Source organism: Monodon monoceros, unplaced genomic scaffold (assembly GCF_005190385.1).
Source record: "Monodon monoceros isolate NGI ecotype Baffin Bay Population unplaced genomic scaffold, NGI_Narwhal_1 Super_Scaffold_21, whole genome shotgun sequence".
Lineage (NCBI taxonomy): Eukaryota > Metazoa > Chordata > Mammalia > Artiodactyla > Monodontidae > Monodon > Monodon monoceros.
Genome location: NW_021703778.1, coordinates 170,294,353 through 170,315,657, shown reverse-complemented (window position 1 = coordinate 170,315,657; position 21,305 = coordinate 170,294,353). Strand labels below are relative to the sequence as shown.

The window sequence follows — 21,305 nt, the reverse complement described above, 5'->3', positions numbered from 1 at the left end:
TCATTTAGGTAGGTAGTGAATTGGGATAATTTGTATTTTATTTTCTCCTAAGTAAACGAACAATATCGATCTTGACAATGACAGAGAACATGAAAATTTGACTTATCAATAACTATATCATCCTTAGTCAAAGAATAACCCCCTTGTACCGTATGTTTCCTAACATACATTTGTTTTTTAATATATGTTGATAGTATTTCTTGCATAACCACATATTTCTATAACTGGAGAAAGTTCCACCACCTTCATCTTTATTTATCTATTTATTATTTGATTGATCCCATTATAAAAATAAAAAGAAAATGAATGAACATAAAACAAGATTCTTGTATACTCCTGACATGTGTCTATAGGATCACCTGAAATAGGGGCAATGGGCCAGAATCCATTTGCATTGGACCTCAGAGTTCCAGACACGTATTCATCATACACGACTCATAACGCACCGAACAGTCATCATGGATCCAATGTTGTACCTATTTTCTTCATTCATTTCTACAGTGTTTATTGACTAATTCATTAATTCACGAATAATAATTTTAAAACCCAATTATTCGCAAAAAGCCAGAAAAGCCCTGAAATCTCTATTCTGTATATGTAATAGAATTATTTACACATCAGTATATCTTTGTTTATATCCTTTGTTTTTATGTTACATATTAATTCAGTATTTATCACTGGGCTGCAGCTGGCCATTCTTATTATATATGGTACTATTCGATAACACACTAAATACCCTGAAAGGAATCACTGAAATCCATACAAGACTTTGACTATTACTCACATTGGTGTCTGTTCTCCTAACCCAGAGATGCAATCACAGAGGTCACCATCACGGTACGCTGCTTAAATCAGCTCAAGTGTTTCCATTCTGCAAAGTACAAAGCAGTCGATGATAAAAAAAAGTTTAAGTATAATCCCCATTGATCCTTGATATCCATATTTCATTTACTCATGCATTTAGGTATTTATAAATTATTCACAGTGGAGATATTTGTTTGTTTGTTTTGTTTTTTAAATTTACGGCTTTATTGAGCTAAGGTGGACAAATAAAAATTGTTCATGTCTAGGTTGTACAAAATGATGTTTAAAGCTATTCAACATTATTTAACACACATACAGATTGTGAAACGATCACTAAAATCAAGTTAATGAACACATCCATCACCTCACGTAGTTGACTTTCTGTGTGATGACAACACTTAAGACTTACTCTATTTGCAAATTCCAAGAACACAATAGAGTATTATTAACCATAGCCACGAAGGTGTGCATTACATCCCTAGATATTATTCATTGTGTAATGGAAATGTGTACCCTTTGACTAACATCTCCCATTTCTCCCACCTCCCGGTGGTCCCTGGCTACTCAGCATTTTTTTTTTTTACATCTTTATTGGAGCATAATTGCTTTACAGTGGTGTGTTAGTTTCTGCTGTATAACAAAGTGAATCAGTTATACATATACATATCTCCTCCCTCTTGCGTCTCCCTCCCTCCCACCCTCCCTATCCCAACCCTCTAGGTGGTCACAAAGCACCGAGCTGATCTCCATGTGCTATGCGGCTGCTTCCCACTAGCTATCTATTTTACATTTGGTAGTGTATATATGTCCATGCCTCTCTCTCACTTTGTCACAGCTTACCCTTCCCCCTCCCCATATCCTCAAGTCCATTCTCTAGAAGGTCTGTGTCTTTATTCCCGTCTTACCCCTAGGTTCTTCATGACATTATTTTTTCTTAAATTCCATAAGTGTTAGCATACGGTATTTGTTTTTCTCTTTCTGACTTACTTCACTCTGTATGACGGACTCTAGGTCCATCCACCTCACTACAAATAGCTCAATTTTGTTTGTTTTGATGGCTGAGTAATATTCCATTGTATATATGTGCCACATCTTATTTATCCATTCATCCGATGACGGACACTTAGGTTGTTTCCATCTCCTGGCTATTGTAACTAGAGCTGCAGTGAACATTTTGGTACATGACTCTTTTTGAATTATGGTTTTCTGAGGGCATATGCCCAGTAGTGGGATTGCTGGGTCATATGGTAGTTCTATTTTTAGTTTTTTAAGGAACCTCCATACTGTTCTCCATAGTGGCTGAACCAATTCACATTCCCAACAGCAGTGCAAGAGTGTCCCCTTTTCTCCACACCGTCTCCAGCATTTATTGTTTCTACATTTTTTGATGATGGCCATCCTGACTGGTGTGGGATGCTATCTTATTGTAGTTTTGATTTGCATTTCTCTAATGATTAATGATGTTGAGCATTCTTTCATGTGTTTGTTGGCAGTCTGTATATCTTCTTTGGAGAAATGTCTATTTAGGTATTTTGCCCATTTTTGGATTGGGTTGTTGGTTTTTTTGTTATTGAGCTGCATGAGCTGCTTGTAAATTTTGGAGATTAATCCTTTGTCAGTTGCTTCATTTGCAAATATTTTCTCCCATTCTGAGGGTTGTCTTTTGGTCTTGTTTATCATTTCCTTTGCTGTGCAAAAGCTTTGAAGTTTCATTAGGTCCCATTTGTTTATTTTTGTTTTTTTTTCCATTTCTCTAGGAGGTGGGTCAAAAAGGATCTTGCTGTGATTTATGTCCTAGAGTATTCTATGTTTTCTTCTAAGAGTTTGATAGTTTCTGGCTTTACATTTAGGTCTTTAATCCATTTTGAGCTTATTTTTGTGTACAGTGTTAGGGAGTGATCTAATCTCATACTTTTACATGTACCTGTCCACTTTTCCCAGCACCACTTATTGAAGAGGCTGTCCTTTCTCCACTGTACATTCCTGCCTCCTTTATCAAAGATAAGATGACCATATGTGCGTGGGTTTATTTCACTTTCAGATGTTTCATCATTAGTGCATAGGAATGCCAGAGATTTCTGTGCATTAATTTTGTATCCGGCTACTTTACCAAATTCATTCATTAGCTCTAGTAGTTTTCTGGTAGCATCTTTAGGATTCTCTATGTATAGTATCATGTCATCTGCAAACAGTGACAGCTTTACTTCTTCTTTTCCGATTTGGATTCCTTTTATTTCCTTTTCTTCTCTGATTGCTTTGGCTAAAACTTCCAAAACTATGTTGGATAAGAGTGGTGAGAGTGGGCAACCTTGTCTTGTTCCTGATCTTAGTGGAAATGCTTTCAGTTTTTCACCATTGAGGATGATGTTGGCTGTGGGTTTGTCATAGATGGTCTTCATTATGTTGAGGAAAGTTCCCTCTATGCCTACTTTCTGGAGGGTTTTTATCATAAATCGGTGTTGAATTTTGTCGAAAGCTTTCTCTGCATCTATTGAGATGATCATATGGTTTTTCTCCTTCAGTTTGTTAATATGGTGTATCATATTGATTGATTTGCATATATTGAAACATCCTTGCATTCCTGGAATAAACCCCACTTGATCATGGTGTATGATCCTTTTAATGTGCTGTTGGATTCTGTTTGCTAGTATTTTCTTGAGGATTTTTGCATCTATGTTCATCAGTGATATTGGCCTGTAGTTTTCTTTCTTTGTGACATCCTTGTCTGGTTTTGGTATCAGGGTGATGGTGGCCTCGTACAATGGGTTTGGGAATGTTCCTCCCTCTGCTGTATCTTGTAAGAGTTTGAGAAGGATAGGTGTCAGCTCTTCTCTAAATGCTTGAAAGAATTAGCCTGTGAGGCCATCTGGTCCTGGGCTTTTGTTTGTTGGAAGATTTTTAATCACAGTTTCAATTTCAGTGCTTGTGATTGGTCTGTTCATATTTTCTATTTCTTCCTGATTCAGTCTTGGCAGGTTGTGCATTTCTAAGAATTTGTCCATTTCTTCATGGTTGTCCATTTTATTGGCATAGAGTTGCTTGTAGTAATCTCTCATGATCTTTTGTATTTCTGCAGTGTCAGTTGTTACTTCTCCTTTTTCATTTCTAATTCTATTGATTTGAGTCTTCTCCCTTTTTTTCTTGATGAGTCTGGCTAATGGTTTATCAATTTTGTTTATCTTCTCAAAGAACCAGCTCTTAGTTTTATTGATCTTTGCTATCATTTCCTTCATTTCTTTTTCATTTATTTCTGATCTGATCTTTATGATTTCTTTCCTTCTGCTAACTTTGGGGTTTTTTTGTTCTTCTTCCTCTAATTGCTTTAGGTGTAAGGTTAGGTTGTTTATTCGAGTTGTTTCCTGTTTCTTAAGGTAGGATTGTATTGCTATAAACTTCCCTCTTAGAACTGCTTTTGCTGCATCCCACAGGTTTTGGGTCATCGTGTCTCCATTGTCATTTGTTTCTAGGTATTTTTTGATTTCTTCAGTGATCACTTCGTTATTAAGTAGTGTATTGTTTAGCTTCCATGTGTTTGTATTTTTTACAGATCTCTTCCTGTAATTGATATCCAGTCTCATAGCATTGTGGTCGGAAACGATACTTGATACAATTTCAATTTTCTTAAATTTACCAAGGCTTGATTTGTGACCCAGGATATGATCTATCCTGGAGAATGTTCCATGAGTACTTGAGAAAAATGCGTATTCTGTTGTTTTTGGATGGAATGTCCTATAAATATCAATTAAGTCCATCTTGTTTAATGTATCATTTAAAGCTTGTGTTTCCTTATTTATTTTCATTTTGGATGATCTGTCCATTGGTGAAAGTGGGGTGTTAAAGCCCCCTACTATGAATGTGTTACTGTTGATTTGCCCTTTTATGGCTGTTAGTATTTGCCTTATGTATTGAGGTGCTCCTATGTTGGGTGCATAAATATTTACAATTGTTATATCTTCTTCTTGGATTGATCCCTTGATCGTTGTGTAGTGTCCTTCTTTGTCTCTTGTAATAATCTTTATTTTAAAGTCTGTTTTGTCTGATATGAGAACTGCTACTCCAGCTTTCTTTTGGTTTCCATTTGCATGGAATACACAGTGGAGATATTTTTATCTTAACAAAATGAACAACAGCAAACTTGAGACAAACCCACAACAATATAATTGACTCTTAATTATCTGTATTGATATGATCCTTAGTCAAAGCGATGCTCTTGACCCATTTATTCCTGAGTTCCAGTGTTTTCAATTTTATTAATAGTATTTCTTGTCTCACCACATGTTTATACTTAGACAAAGTTCACCCTTTTTTCTTTACCTGTTATTTATATTTATTTAATGGTTCTATAATTAATCCATTAATAATAATAAATCTAAATCTATGAACCAAATACATATACTGGGTATATCTTAACATGAAATACAAGAAATACACTAGGTATTTTGTTGGACCTCAGTATCTAGACATATATTACTCATTATCCAGACTCATCTGCTGCCATTCATCATCACTGGCCCATGAAAGCCCTCTCTCTTTTCATTCTCATAAACATCTGTTTATTGATAAATTCATTGCTAAATACACAGAAATAAAAAACTAAAATATTGTCAATATCTATCTCTAAAATCTTTTCCAGAGACTAACTCTGTTTCAAAAACTGACCTCAAGGATACATTTATAGATTAATCAACATAACATTTCATGTCACTCTGATACTAACATGGCATTTTTCCTTCTTTGATTATATTTCATATTTTGAATAATACATGAATAACCTTAAACAAACCACTGAAACTAAAACATTGACTATTACTCACATGGTCTTCATACTCCTACAGCACAGATGAAACCAGAGAGCTCATGACCACGCAAGATGCTTCAATCAGCTCCAGTGCGTCCGTTCTGAGGAATATAAAGCAGAGGAGATGATAATAAAATGGGATGCTCTTCCTGACATCTGTCTATAGGATGCCTTCTCAAGTTGAGAATGGACTAGCTTAATTCAATATTGGACCTCAGAGTTCGAGACATGTATTCATCGTATATGACTCATATTGATGATGACCAGAAATCATCATCGATCCAATATTGGTCCTATTTTTCTACATACATTTCTATATCTTTATTGCTTAAATCAAAAATCCACTAATAATTTCAGCAGTACAATTCAAAAAATAAAACAAGAAGAGCCTTGGTGTACACAGAAGTATTGTTACTGTAACATATCTTCCTCGATAACACATTGTTTTCCATATATACATTAATCAATAGAATGGTTCATATATTCATACTCAGCACTGAGATGTGGCTGCCTTCTTTACTTATATTCCACATTTCTTAATAATACCGTAAATTACTTTAATAAAAAAACAGAGAACGTCAACTGTTACTCAGAGCTCCTGTGCACGGACGATGCTAAATCATCTCTGCTGCCTTCATTCTGAGGAGTACACAGCACAGAAGATGATAAAAATATTGAGACCTAATTGCCACTGATCCTTGTTTTCTGCATTTCGTTTACTCAGTATTTAGGTATTTATTACTTTTTCTTTCTGTCTATATTTTTTATCTTGTTAAAAGAGAAAGCTTAATCTATAGTCTTAGGCAGAACAATTAAACTGTCTTTACTGATGCATTTCATCTAAGCTTGGTCAAAGAGATGACCTTCAGCCACTTATTTAATGGGCAGCAGTGTTTTCAGTGTTTACTAACACTGTCTTTTGCTAAACCAAATACGTTCATATTTGGACAGTGCTTCACCCTACTTTTCCTTATGTTTATTTGTATTTGTTTAATGGTTCTATCAGAGATCCATTAATAATAACAAATCTAAGTCTGTGAAATCCATACAAAGATATGATCTATTTATATTCCTGTCATCTCTCTATAGAGACAATTTCACCAGAAGGAAGAGACTACTTATGGTCTGGGCTGGACCTCAGAGTTTCAGACATGTTTTCATCGTTCAGGACTCTTCCCGTCACGATCGTCATCATTGGTCCATCACTGAGTCTCTTTTCTTCCATCATTTCCATATTTGTATTGATTAAATCATTAATTAATTGGTAATAATAAAAATAATATATGGTTCACTAAATATTCCAAGAATAAGACTCTTCAATACCCCTAACCTCAGTTTACAGAATCATTTCCCACTAAGGGCCCATCTCTTCCAATTTTCAACCTCAAACCTATCCATTATCAATTATTCAAAAGAATATTTCTTATATTTATCATTGAACTATGAGTAAGTTTTTGATTAATGTAATACTTTTTAATAACACCATGAGTACCCTCAAACGCACCACCAGTCCAAGACAACAACCTTGCCCATTGCTCACCTTAGTTTCCTTCCTGACACAGGGGCGGTGTGACAAGTGAGCACAGCAGAAGCTGAAATAGCAGGAACATCCATCCTGAAGAATAACAAGCAGACACGGTGATAAAAATACTGAGATACGCTCTCCATTGATCCAAATATCACACTATTCATTTGCACAGTAATTGAGGCATTGACTAAATTATGGTAATAGTTGTTTCTTTTTCCCTTAATAAATCAAATGTCAAAGTTGTAACTGACTCAGTCAGTAACCAATACCTGTCACTTTCTATATCGCCCCTAGCCAAAGAGGTGATATACCACTTCTTTCCCCATGGTTATCAGTCTTTTCAATAAATTTTTTTAAAAAGAATTATGGGGGTTTTTTTGGATGTGGACCATTTTTAAAGTCTTTACTGAATTTGTTCCAATATCGCTTCTGTTTTATGTTTTGTTTTTTTTTGGCCACGAGGCATGTGGGATCTTAGCTCCCCGACCAGGGATCTAAACCGCACCCACTGCATTGGAAGACGAATTCTTAACCACTGGACCGCCAGGGAAGCCCCTCAAAAAATATTAATGTATTAATATACGATAGTAATTTTTGCCTAAGCACATATTTTTATAATTGGAAAAGGCTTCACATTCATTTTTTAAATTTTACACATCTGTATATTCACTATTTCATTGATTCAGTTATAAAAATAGAAAAAATGCCTGGTCATAATAACCAAAACAAACATCTTTGTGTATTCCTAACCACTGCCTATAAGGTCACTGCAAACAGGAAAATGGACTAGAATCCATTTGCATCGGACCTCAGAGCTCCAGACACGTATTCATCGTACACGACTCATACGCCACCGGTAGTCATCATCGATCCCATATTGTCCCTTTTTTTCTAAATATATTTCTATTTCTTTATTGTGTAAATCACAAATTCACTAATAATTTTATCAGTACAATTAGAAAAACAAGAAGAGCTTTGATGTATATAGAATATTCTTACTTTAATACATCTCTCATTAACACTCTCAGTTTTCCGTATATTCATTAATCAATATAATGATTCTTTTACCAATACTCAACACTGAGATGCAGCCGCCTTCTTTGCTTATAGTCCACATTTCTTAATCATACACTGAATTACTTTAATAAAAAAACAAACTGAGAAAAGAACTTCGACTATTACTCACGTTAATCTCCATCCTCCTACTGTTCAGAGGCAAGCACAGAGCTCATGCCCATGAAGGATGCTAAATCATCTCTACTGCCTTCATTCTGAGGAGTACAGAACACAGGAGATGGTAAAAATATTCAGACCTAATTGCCATTGATCCTTATTTTCCAAATTTCATTTACTCAGTATTTAGGTAGTTATTATTTTTTCTTTCAATACTTTCTATTTTGTTAAAAGAGAAAGCTCAGTCTTTAGTCTGAGGCAGAACAAGTAAACTGACTCTTACGTATGCATTTCTATCCAAACTGGGTCAAATAGGTGACCCTCAGCCATTTATTTAATGGGCATCAGTGTTTTCAATGTTTGTTAACAGTAACTTTTGTCACAAAGTTCCAGTTTGGACAATGTTTCACCCTCCTTTTCCTTATAGGTTTATTTATACTTGCTTAATGGTTCCATCACAGATCCATTAACAACAACAAATCTAAGTCTATGAAATCAATATAAGAATATGATTTCTTTATATTCCTGACATCTCTCTATAGAAATAATTTCAAACAGGGAATAGAATACTTTTGATCTGGGTTGGACCTCAGTTTCAACCATGTTTTCATCGTTCAGGACTCTCCCATCACAATCATCATCGTTGGCCCATGATTGAGTCTCTTTTATGTTCATTTCTATTTGTTTATTGACTAATTCAGTAAGTCACTCATAATAATTTTAAAACCCTATTATTCACAAATCCCAAGAAGAGTCATGATATTTCTATCTATAAATAGATCATTCTCACAGCAATGTACCTCTTTTTAAATTTTATGCTGTTACTCATCTATGCATTAATCAATTAATGTTTCATAAACTTCTGTATCACTGAGCTGCATTGTCCCTCTGTTATCCTATATGGAACTTTCAAATAGTACACTGTATACACACACAGAGGGAAAAAAAAATCACTGAAACCAAGACAAGAAATTTGACTATCACTCACATTGGTCTCTGTGCTTCTAACACAGAGATGCAATCATTAAGGTGCATCACCATGGAATAACGCTCCATCAGCATGAATGTGTCCATTTTGAACAATATGAAGTACAGCCAATGAGAAAAAAAAACAAATTTATTGCCATTGACTCTTGCATTCTACATTTCATTTACCCAGTCATTTAGGAATTTATAACTTTTTTATAATGCAGACATTGTTTCCTCTTAACAGAAAGAACAACTTCAAACTTGAGATTGACTCAGAACAATAAAATCAACTCTGAATAGTTCAAGTCTATTTGATACTTGGCCAGAGAGGTGATACCCTTGAGCCATCCATTTCATAATGGACATCAATGTTGGCAATTTTTATTAATATTTCTTGCCTCATTATATATATTCCTAATTAGACAATAATTTACTGTTCTTCTTCATCTATTATCTACATATTTTTAATGGTGCTCTCATTGCTGTATTACTAATTTTTAAACTCGATCTAAGCACCTGAACTTCTTAACATCTGTGCATAGGATGAAATAAACAAAGAAAAAGAGTATGGACTGTGTTGGGCCTCAGCGTTCCAGACCCTTATTTTTCATCATCCACGGTCATGTGTTAATCATCATTGATTCATTTGGGCCCATGTTTAGTTCATTTATTTATATATTTGTATCAATTAAATGATTACTTCACTTATAATAATAAAATAAATATTTGAGTAACAAAAACCAAAGAACTAGCCATTGGATATCCCTGACTTGTCTCTAATACCAACATAGATTATATCATTCATTAATAAATATGAATGTTATATATTATCAATTGATCAACATAAGGTCTTATATGATATTTATCATTGGGCCATAGTTAACTTTTTGATTATATTTACTACTTTCAAAGAACACAATGAAAACACTTAAACCAACTCCCCAAACCAAGACAGGAACCCTGGCTATAGCTCACCTGGGTCTCTGTCCCATAGCAACCTGAAAAGGAGAACCTTGATCAACATGGAGGCTGAACTCACCTTGAGCTTCTATTCTGAAAAGTACCAAACAGAGAAGGTGATGACCGAGATTGAGACTTTCTCTCCATGGACCAGCAGATTTGTTTACTGATGCTTTCATTGGCTCAATTAGCATAGCCAGTGAAAACGCATGAAGAGATAGACCACATTTCTTGTGTATTGGACCTGAGAGGTCCAGACACGTATTATTCGTCATCGATGACTCACGCGCTGGCACTTATCATCATCGATCCAGAAAAGATGACTTTCTCTTCATTCATTCTATATCATTTATTGGTTAATTCGTTAATTCACTAATTACAACTTTAAAACAATATGATTCACAAAACACCAAGAAGTCCTTGTTATTCCTGATATGTATCTTGAGTCATTCTCAAATCAATGTATCTTTGTTATCAATTATACAACTTTTCATAAATGCTTTAATCATTGTGATTCTATTAATCACATATTTGTTACAAGGACACATTGGACTTTCTGGAATATTTTTAATTATTTTTGTTAACACAATGAAGACCCTTAACAAAACATTCAAACCAAGGAAAGAATTTGCTTATTACTCACATAGATCTCTGGGATCCTAAAACACAGATCCTATCCTAAGGCTGTCAATCAAGGAAAGGTCCTTAAATCAGGTCCACTGTGTTGCTTCTGAGGAGAAGAGGGAAGAACAGATGACAAAAATGGTTGAGACATTCTCTCCACTGATCATTGATTGCTTTTATCTTCCATTTAATCAATCCTTAGGCAATCATTAATTTGGTGTGAATATTCATTTCTCTTAAGAAAATGAACAAGTTTGACCCTTGACCAGATTATGAACATTATGTAAGACTTTTATTCCCTTAGAAAACAGTTAACAGTCATATACCATTCACATATTTATATAATGGCCAATGCTTCACGCATTCATCTTTACTGATTTATATAATTATTTATAGATTCTCTCATTTATCCAATTACAATAATAGATGAAAATGCATGCACATAAGGAACAAATCAAGATCTCGGTATATTCCTGACATCTGTCTATAGAATACCTTCAAATAATGAAAACGGACTAGATTAATTTTATTGGGCCTCAGAGTTCCAGACACACACTCATCGTATATGACTCACACACTGCCAGTAGTCATCATTAATCCAGTACTGTATCTCTTTTTATTCATTCCTTTCCACACTATTTATTGGTCAATTCATAATTCAGTAATTATAATTTTTAAAATGGTTATTCATCGGAACCACCAAAGAGCTTAGAAATATCTAATATATATTTAGAATCATTCTCGTGTCAACATCTTTCATTAATAACTCTCATTTTTCATTTTATGAATGAATCAATATAGTACTTCATATTAATCCCATATTTCACACTGGGCTATTTGGATTTCATTGATTATATTTCACAACTTGCAATAATACAGTCAATAGCCTTAAATAAAATATTGAAACTAAGGCCAAAATTTGTCTATTACTCACATGGTCTCCACAGTCCTAACACGTGAATGCAACCAGAGCTCTCAGGACCACAGAAGAATCCTTCCACCAGCTTAAATGCTCCCATTCTAAGGAGTACAGAGCAGAAAAGATGATAAAAATTTTCAGACCTTATCTCCATTGATCCTTGTTATCCCATTTCATTTACTCATTTAAGCATTCATGAATTTTTCATAGTGTAGTATTTTTTTCTCTTAACAAAAGAAAACCTTAAACTTGAGACTGACCCAGATCAACAATGTTGACTCTTACTTATCAGTGTCTGTATGATCCTTTCAGCAAAAGGGCAAGACACTTTTTCATTTATTGCTTAAAGGGCATGAATGTTTTCTATTTTATTAATAATATTTCTTGCCTGACCACATATGATCCTGGTGGACAATGCTTCACCTTCTTCTTTTCATCTTTTTTTTACATTTTTTCAGGGCTCAATTACTGATTTATTATTATTAATACATCTAACCCCCAAAATGGAATATGATGTTTGTATTTTCCTAACATCGACCCATGGGGTCATTTATAACAGAACATTGGCTAGATTTTGCATTGTGTGGAATCAGGGTTACAGACACATGGCATTCACCATATATGACTCCTATGCCTCCAGTCATCATCAGTGGTGCAGGAGGGGCTCTTTTCTCCAGTATCATCTACATCTGTTTATTGATTAATTCACTATTATTTAAATGACTTCCCATGCTCCCAATGCAGGGGGCCCGGGTTTGATCCCTGGTCAGGGAACTAGATACTGCATGCCACAACTAAGAGCTCACATGCTGCAACTAAAGACCCTGCATGCTGCAACTAAAGATCCTGAATGCTGCAACTAAGACCTGGCATAACCAAATAAATAAATAAATATTTTAAAATAAATAAATAAACATAAGTCACACAAATAAATCATGAGTAAGACCCTTAAATATCCCTAACATCTATCTAAACCATCATCTCCCCTGACACTCAACTCTCTCATTAACTGAACTCAGTGTTTCATACATGGATTAATGATCATATTCCTTGACTTTGGCAAGTTTGGACTTCTACTATATTTTTTAACAATACAGTAAGTGTCTTTTTAAAAATACGGCTCAAATCCAAGACACGAACACTGACTACTACTCACATTGTTCTCCATCCTCCTAACACAGATGCAACCATAGGGCTCCTGACCACGCAAGATGCTTAGATCAGCTCAAGGGCATCCATTCTGAGGAGCACAGGGCAGAGCACATGATAAAAAACTGAGAACTAATCTCCACTGATCCTTGTTTCTGCATTTCATTTTTCAGTGGTTTAGACAATCGTTGATTTGGAGTATATTTATTTCAATTTCTCTTAAGAAAATGAACCTAAAACTTGACGCTGACCAAGAAAATGAGCAGTGATTATTACTACAATTGTCCATCTTTCTCTTAGTCAAAGATTTTTCATGTACCATTTATTCCTCTTTGGACTTCACTGTTTTCAAATTTACTAATATTGTTTCTTCTATCACCACATATGTTTATAATTGGACAATATTTCACTGCCTTCATCTTTATTTATTTATATGCTTATTTATTGCTTATTTGATTAACCCAATTATAAAATATAAAGAAAATGCACACACATAAAGACCAAAAACAAGTCCCTTGTATATATATCAGACAAGTGTCTCTAGAATCAACTCAAATAGGACAATGGACTAGATTCCATTTGCATCGGACATCAGACTGCCAGTCATCGTACACGACTCATACGCCACCAGTAGTCATCATCGATCCAATATTGTTCCTCTTTTTCTTCACTCATTTCTAGGTGGTTTATTGACTAATTCAGAAAATCAATCATAATAATTTAAAACAGTTTATTCACAAAACCCAAGAAGAGTCATGATATCCTTATTCTGTAAATAATTCATTCTCACAGCAGAGTATCTTTCTTAAAAATAATGATGCCATTTTTCATCTAAGCAGTATTCAATATATGTCACTGAGCTACAGGTGGCCTTCTTTTATTCTGTATGGAACTTTCAAATAAAACAGTGAATAAATGCACAGGAAAAAAAAATCACTGAAACTGAGACAAGAAATTTGACTATTACTCACATTGGTTCCTGTGAATCTAACACAGCGATGCAGTCATAAGGTGCATGACCATGGAATCACGGTTAATCAGCTCGAACGTGTCCATTTTCAGAAGTACAATGCACAGCCGATGTTTAAAAAAAAAGGAAAATGTATTGCGATTGATTCTTGCTTTCTAGATTTATAGTACACAAATCATGAGGAATTTATAACTTTTTCATAATTTAGAGAACTTTTCTATGAACAAAAAGAACCTCAAACTCTGAGAATGACACAGATCAATAAAACTGACAATCAATTCACATCTGTATGATGCTTGGTCAAAGAGGTGACACCATTGATCCGTTCATTTCCTAACGGGCATCAGTGCTGGCAATTTTCATTACTATTTCTTGGCTGACAATATATTTTCATAGGTACATAATAATTTACCTTTTCTTCTTAAGCTATTATTTATATATCTTTATTGGTTCTATTATTTATCCATTAATAATACTAAATCAAAATCTATTAACCCAAACTAAGAGCATGACTTTATATATTTCAAACATGTGTCCATAGGACGAAATCAATGTAGAAAATAGAGTGTGTACACTTCTTGGCCCTCAGGCTTCCAGATACTTATGGTTCCTTGCCCATTAATGCCTCATCCTCTACCCAACTTCATCGTTGGTCCCCTTGGGTCCAATTTTAGTTCATTCATTGGTACACCTCTATCAATTAAATCATTACATTATTAATACTAATGAAAGAAAAACATGAATACCCAAAACCCAAGAACCAGACCAGCGAATATCCCTAACTTCTCTCCAAACATTATCACCATACATGAGATCTCCTTGGTTAATGAATTTCCAGGTTCTAGATTATCACTTCATCAGCATAAGCTCTCATGGTTATTTATCAACAGGCCATCATCAACCCTTTGATATATATCGATTATGTTTGAAAATACAATGAAAACACTTAAACCAATTCCCCAAACCAAGAGAGGAACACTGGCCATTACTCACCTGGGTCTCTGTCCCATAGCAACCCGAAAAGGAAAGCCTTGATCACAATGGAGGCTGAAATCACCTTGAGCTACTATTCTGAAAAGTACCAAACAGAGAAAGTGATGACCGAGATTGAGACTTTCTCTCCTTTGATCCGCAGATTTCTTGATTGATGCTTTCAGTGGCTTAATTAGCATAACCAATGAACATGCATGAAAAGAAAGACCACATTTCTTTTGTATTGGACCTCAGAGTTCGAGACACGTATTATTCATCATCGATGACTCATACGCCGGCATTTATCATCACTGATCCAGAAAAGATGAATGTCTCTTCATTCTATATTGTTAATTGATTAGTTCATTGATTCACTAATTATAATCTATAACTCTATGAGTCACAAAACCCAACAAGGCCTTGATACCACTAACATGCCTCTAGAAAGATACTCACATAATTATATCACTTTCATATTTATGATCAGTTTTTCAAATCTGCATTAATCAATATAATGCTTCATATTAATCTCTTTATTATCAATAGGATTAAAATGGCCTTCTTTAATTATACTTCAAATATTTTATTAATACAGTAAATATGTTAGACAAACCACCCAACCCAAGACTGCAAATTTGATTTTGCTCACACTGGTCTCTTGGCTCCTAAAACAAAGATGCCATCCTAGGCTGGTGCTCAAGGAAGAATCTTTCTTTCAGGTCCAGTGTGTCCACTCTGAGGAGTATAAAGCAAAGCAGAAGATTAAAATGGTGGAGACACTCTCCACTCAGCCCTGCTTCCACATTCACACAAATATTTAGGCAATCATTAATTTAGTGTATGTATTAAGTCTGTTGAAAACGAACCACTTCAATCTTGCCACTGAGCCAGAATATGAAGGTTGTCTACAAATTATCCTGTCTACCTCATTCTTACCCTAAGTGGTAATGGTCATGTACCATTCATTACTAATTGAACTTCAGGGTTTCCAGGATATACTAATAACATTTCTTGTCTCACCACATACTTTGGTAATTGGAAAGTGTTTTACTCCATTCATCGTTAGTTTTAATTATATATTTATTTATAGATTCTCATATTATCCAATTATAATAAGAGAATGAAATGCATGAACACAAAGACGAAAAACAAGCCCCTCATTTATTCCTAACATTTGTCTATAGGACACCTTCTCAAGCTGAGAATGGACAAGCTTAATTTAATATTGGACCTCAGAGTTCCAGACATGTATTCATCATATACAAGTCATATTGATGATGACCAGAAATCATCATCGATCCAGTACTGTTCTTCTTTCTACATACATTTCTATTTCTTTATTGATTAAATTAAAAACTCACTAATAATTTTAGCAGTACAATTCAAAAAACCCAAGAAGACCCCTGATGTACATAGAATTATTCTCAGTGTAATACATCTCATGCTAACAGTCTCAGTTTTCCATATATGCATTAATCAATATGATGGTTTGTATATCCATGCTCAATACTGAGATACAGCTGCCTTCTTTATTTATATTCCACATTCCAAACAATACGGCAAATTACTTTAATAAAAAAGCAAACTGAAAAAAGAACTTCAACTATTACTCACATTAATCTTCACCCTCCTATTATACAGAAGCAACCACAGAGCTCATGTTCATGGAAGATGCTAAATGATGCATGCATCCTGGGGAGCACAGAACATGAAAGATAATAAAAATATTGAGACCTAATCACCAGTGATCCTTGTTTTCTACATTTCATTTAGTCAGTATTTAGATATTTATTAGTTTTTCTTATTCTCTCTATTTTTTGTCTTGTTAAAAGAGAAAACACGACCATTTGGCTAAAGCAGAACAATTAAACTGATGCCTACTTATGCATTTCTATCTAATCTTGGTCAAATAAGTGACCCTCACCCATTTATCTAATGGGCATCAGTGTTTTCAATGTTTATTAACCATATCTTTTGCGTCACGAAATATGTTCAATTTGGACCATGCTTCACCCTATTCTTTCCTTACATGTTAATTTATATTTGCTTAATGGTTCCATCACAGATCCATTAATACTAACAAATCTAAATCCATGAAATCAATACAAGAATATGATCTTTAAATATTCCTGACCTCTTTCCACAAAAGCAATTTCAAAGAGGGAGAGACTACTTATGTTCTGGGTTGGACCTCAGAGTTTCAGACATGTTTTCATCGTTCAGGACTCTTCCCGAAACGATCATCATCATTGGTCCACGACTGAGTCTCTTCTCTTCATTCATTTGTATATTTAATAATTGATTAAATCATTAATTAGTGGATAATAACCCCAAGAATAAGACCCTTCAATATCCCTAATTCTCAGTTTAAGAATCATTTCCCATTAAGGGTCCACCTCTTGCATTATTCAACCTCAATCCTGCCCACTATCAATTATTCAAAATAATATTTCTTCTCAGATTTATCCTTGAACTATGAGTAATTTTTGATTAATTTAATACTTTTTAATAACCCCATGAGTACCCTCAAACACATTACCTAATCCAAGAACACCAACCTTCCCTGTTATTTACCTTAGTTACTTTCTGACACAGAAGCAGCAGGACAGCTGAGCACAGCAGAAGCTGAAGTAGGGGGAACATCTGTCCTGAAGAGTAACAAGCAGACAAGGTGATAAAAATATTCAGATTTATCCATCTATTTATTTATTCTCCATTTATCCAATATTCCGCTATTCATTTGCACAGTAATTTAGTCATTTACTAAATTATGGTAATTATTTATTTGTTTTTTCCTTAATGAATCAAATGTCAAAGTGCTTACTGACTCAGTCAGTAACTAATACCTATCATTTTCTGTATCACTCTTAACCAAAGAGATAACATCTTTATATAACTTTTTACCTAAAAACGTCTTTTCAATATATATTAATGTATTTGTATATAATAGTAATTTTTGACTAACCACATATTTTTATTATTGAAAAGCCTTCATATTCATCATTGTTTAATTTACAAATTTGTATATTGACTACTTCATTGATCCAATCATAAAAATTTTTTAAATGCATGGTCATAATAACCAAAACAAATATCTTTGTATATTCCTAACCTCTGCCTATAGGATCACTTCAAACAAGACAATGGAATAGATTCCATTTGCATTGGACCTCAGAGTTCCAGACACGTATTCATCATACACGACTCTTACGCCACGGGTAGTCATCATTGATCCAATATTGACCCTCTTTTCTACATACATTTTTATTTCTTTATTGTATAAATCACAAATTCACTGATAATTTTAGCATCACGATAAAAAAAAACAAGAGCACTGATGTATATGGAATTATTCTTAGTTTAATATATGTCTCATATTAATGCTCAGTTTTCCATATATGCATTAATCAATATAATGGCTTGTAATAACATACTCAACACTGAAATGCAGCTACCTTCTTTACTCATATTCCACATTTCTTAACGATACAGTGAATTTCTTTAATAAAAAAAAAACTGAAAAAAGAACTTCAACTATTACTCACATTAATCTCCACCCTCCTATTATACAGAGGCAACCACAGACCTGGTGACCATGGATGATTCTAAACCATCGCTAGTGCATTCATTCTGAGTACAAAACACAGAAGATGATGAAAATACTGAGACCAGAAGCCACAGATCCTTGTTTTTGGAATTTCATATACTCAGTATTTAATTATTTATTAGTTATTGTTTTTCTATTTATTTTTTACCTTATTAAAAGAAAAACCTAAACCTTTAGTCTGAAAAAGAATAATTTAATGACTCTTACATAGGCATGTTTATAGAACTCTGGTCAAGGAGGTGACCCTCACCCATTTATTTAATGGGATTCAGAATTTTCAGTTTTTATTCACAATATCTTTTGCTTCAACAAAGGTGTTCATATGAGAAAAATACTTCACCCTATTTTTCCTTATACATTTATATTTGCTTAATGAGTCCATCACAGATCAATTACAAATAACAACTATAACTCTATAAAATCAACAAGAATATGATCTTTTGGTATTCCTGACATCTCCCTATACAATTTTAATGAAGGAAATAGACTACTTATGCTCTGTGTTGGACCTCAGAGTTTCAGACATGTTTTCATCACTAAGGACTATTCCCGGAACGATCATCATACTTCGTCCATGAATATGTCTCTGTTCTTTGTTCATTTCTATTTGTTTATTGACTGATCAAGTAATCCATTCACAAACATTTTTAAACTCTATTATCTGCAAAACCCAAAAAGAGCATGATATCCCTACTGTGTAAATAGTTCAATTTCATATCAATGAAACTCTTTTTTGAATTAGATGCTGTTTTCATTTATTTATTAATCATTTAATGTTTCATCAAATTATCTATTTCTTATTGAGCTTGGCCATCTACTATTCTGTATGGAAATTTTGAACTTTACCCTTAATACACACAGACACACACACAAACACAGAAATCAACAAAACCATGAGAAAAAATATGATTAAATATTTCTTAATAGATCTATATTGCAGTATAATTGCTTCACAATACTGTCATCTTTAGTTTCTGTTGCACAACAAAGCAAATCAGCCATATGCATACACATGTCCCCATATCCCCTCCCTCTTGAGCCTCCCTCCCATCCTCCCTACCCCACCCCTCTAGGTCATCGCAAAGCACCGACCTGATCTCCCTGTGCTATGCTGTTGTTTCCCACCAGCCAAATATTTTACATTCGGTAGTGTATATATGTCAATTCTACTCTCACTTCGCCCCACCTTCGCCCTCCCACCCCATGTCCAAAAGTCTATCTTCTATGTCTACCTCTTTATTCCTGCTCTGCATCTAGGTTCATCAGTACCTTTTTTCTTTTAGGTTCCATACATATGCGTTAGCATATGGTGTTTGTTTTTCTTTCTGACTTACTTCACTCTGTATGACAGACTCTAGGTCCATCCACCTCACTGCAAAACTCAATTTCCTTTCTTTTTATGGCTGAGAAATATTCCATTGTTTACATGTGCCACATCTTCTTTATCCATTCATCTGTCAATGGGCATTTAGGTTGGTTCCATATCCTGGCTATTGTAAATAGTGCTGCAGTGAACATTGTGGTACATGTCTCATTTTGAATTATGGTTTTCTCAGGGTATATGTCCAGTAGTGGGATTGCTGGGTTGTATGGTAGTTCTATTTTTAGTTTTTTAAGGAAACTCCATACTGTTTTCCATAGTGGTTGTATCAATTTACATTCCCACCAACAGTGCAGGAGGGTTCCCTTTTCACCACACCCTTACCAGCATTTACTGTTTCTAGATTTTTTGATAATGGCCATTCTGACCAGCATGAGGTGATACCTCATTGTAGTTTTGATTTGCATCTCTCTAATAATTAGTGACGTTGAGGATCTTTTAATGTGCCTGTTGGCCATCTGTATGTCTTCCTCGGTGAAATATCTATTTAAGTCTTTGGCCCATTTTTTAACTGGATTGTTTTGGGTTTTTTTGATATTGAGTTCCATGACCTGTTGTATATTTTGGAGATTAATCCTTTGTCTGTTGTTTCATTTGCAAATATTTTCTCCCATTCTGAGGGTTGTCTTTTGTCTTGTTTATTGTTTCCTTTTCTGTGCAAAAGCTTTTAAGTTTCATTAAGTCCCATTGTTTAGTTTTGTTTTTATTTCTGTTACTCTAAGAGGTGAGTGAAAAAGATCTTGCTGTGGTTTATGTCAAAGAGTGTTTTTCCTATGTTTTCCTCTAAGAGTTTTATAGTGTCTGGTCTTACGTTTAAGTCTTTAATCCATTTGGAGTTAAGTTTTGTGTATGGTGTTAGGTAGTGTTCTAATTTCACTCTTTTACATGTAGCTGTCCAGTTTTCCAGCACCACTTACTGAAGAGGCTGTCTTTTCTCCATTGTATGTTCTTGCCTCCTTTGTTGTAAATTAGGTGCCCATATGTGTGTGGGTTTATCTCTGGGCATTCTATCCTATACCATTGATCTATATTTCTGTTTTTCTGCCAGTACCATACTGTCCTGATTACTATAGTTTTGTGGTATAGTTTGAAGTCAGGGAGCCTCATTCCTCCAACTCCATTTTTCTTTCTCAAGATTGCTTTGGTTATTCAGGGTCTTTTGTGTTTCCATAGAAATTGTAAAATTTTTTGTTCTAATTCTGTGAAGGATGTCATTGGTAGTTTGATAGGGATTGCATTGAATCTGTAGACTGCTTTGGGTAGTATAGTCATTTTCACAATATTGATTCTTCCAACCAATTGATCGGAAGATCAACTGATCGCCTCCTTAGGAAGATTTATTCCTAGATATATTATTCTTTTTCTTGCAATGGTAAATGGGAGTGTTTTCTTAATTTTTCTTTCTGATTTTTTGTTGGTGGTGTATAGGAATGCCAGAGATTTCTGTGCAT

General features: G+C 34.4%; 11 non-coding genes and 3 pseudogenes across 11 annotated transcripts; all 14 read right to left on the bottom strand.

The window, feature by feature from the left end:
• Positions 1-394: 394 nt before the first annotated feature.
• Positions 395-467, bottom strand: LOC114905360. Its single transcript, XR_003796197.1, has one exon. It is a non-coding gene; the product is annotated as a small nucleolar RNA SNORD113/SNORD114 family (small nucleolar RNA).
• A 4,779-nt stretch (positions 468-5,246) lies between these two features.
• On the bottom strand, positions 5,247-5,319 carry LOC114905395. The gene has a single exon (XR_003796224.1). It is a non-coding gene; the product is annotated as a small nucleolar RNA SNORD113/SNORD114 family (small nucleolar RNA).
• Positions 5,320-5,809: 490 nt separating this feature from the next.
• On the bottom strand, positions 5,810-5,886 carry LOC114905365 (annotated as a pseudogene).
• Positions 5,887-6,732: 846 nt separating this feature from the next.
• LOC114905379 lies at positions 6,733-6,804 on the bottom strand. The gene has a single exon (XR_003796210.1). It is a non-coding gene; the product is annotated as a small nucleolar RNA SNORD113/SNORD114 family (small nucleolar RNA).
• A 1,128-nt stretch (positions 6,805-7,932) lies between these two features.
• LOC114905352 lies at positions 7,933-8,004 on the bottom strand. Its single transcript, XR_003796191.1, has one exon. It is a non-coding gene; the product is annotated as a small nucleolar RNA SNORD113/SNORD114 family (small nucleolar RNA).
• Positions 8,005-10,470: 2,466 nt separating this feature from the next.
• Positions 10,471-10,545, bottom strand: LOC114905373. The gene has a single exon (XR_003796206.1). It is a non-coding gene; the product is annotated as a small nucleolar RNA SNORD113/SNORD114 family (small nucleolar RNA).
• An 840-nt stretch (positions 10,546-11,385) lies between these two features.
• Positions 11,386-11,457, bottom strand: LOC114905358. Its single transcript, XR_003796195.1, has one exon. It is a non-coding gene; the product is annotated as a small nucleolar RNA SNORD113/SNORD114 family (small nucleolar RNA).
• Positions 11,458-12,358: 901 nt separating this feature from the next.
• On the bottom strand, positions 12,359-12,432 carry LOC114905390. The gene has a single exon (XR_003796220.1). It is a non-coding gene; the product is annotated as a small nucleolar RNA SNORD113/SNORD114 family (small nucleolar RNA).
• Positions 12,433-13,508: 1,076 nt separating this feature from the next.
• Positions 13,509-13,572, bottom strand: LOC114905375 (annotated as a pseudogene).
• A 1,538-nt stretch (positions 13,573-15,110) lies between these two features.
• Positions 15,111-15,185, bottom strand: LOC114905350. The gene has a single exon (XR_003796189.1). It is a non-coding gene; the product is annotated as a small nucleolar RNA SNORD113/SNORD114 family (small nucleolar RNA).
• Positions 15,186-16,091: 906 nt separating this feature from the next.
• On the bottom strand, positions 16,092-16,168 carry LOC114905364 (annotated as a pseudogene).
• Positions 16,169-17,051: 883 nt separating this feature from the next.
• LOC114905382 lies at positions 17,052-17,123 on the bottom strand. The gene has a single exon (XR_003796213.1). It is a non-coding gene; the product is annotated as a small nucleolar RNA SNORD113/SNORD114 family (small nucleolar RNA).
• Positions 17,124-18,030: 907 nt separating this feature from the next.
• LOC114905346 lies at positions 18,031-18,102 on the bottom strand. The gene has a single exon (XR_003796185.1). It is a non-coding gene; the product is annotated as a small nucleolar RNA SNORD113/SNORD114 family (small nucleolar RNA).
• Positions 18,103-18,976: 874 nt separating this feature from the next.
• On the bottom strand, positions 18,977-19,048 carry LOC114905404. Its single transcript, XR_003796231.1, has one exon. It is a non-coding gene; the product is annotated as a small nucleolar RNA SNORD113/SNORD114 family (small nucleolar RNA).
• Between the last annotated feature and the right edge of the window lie 2,257 nt (positions 19,049-21,305).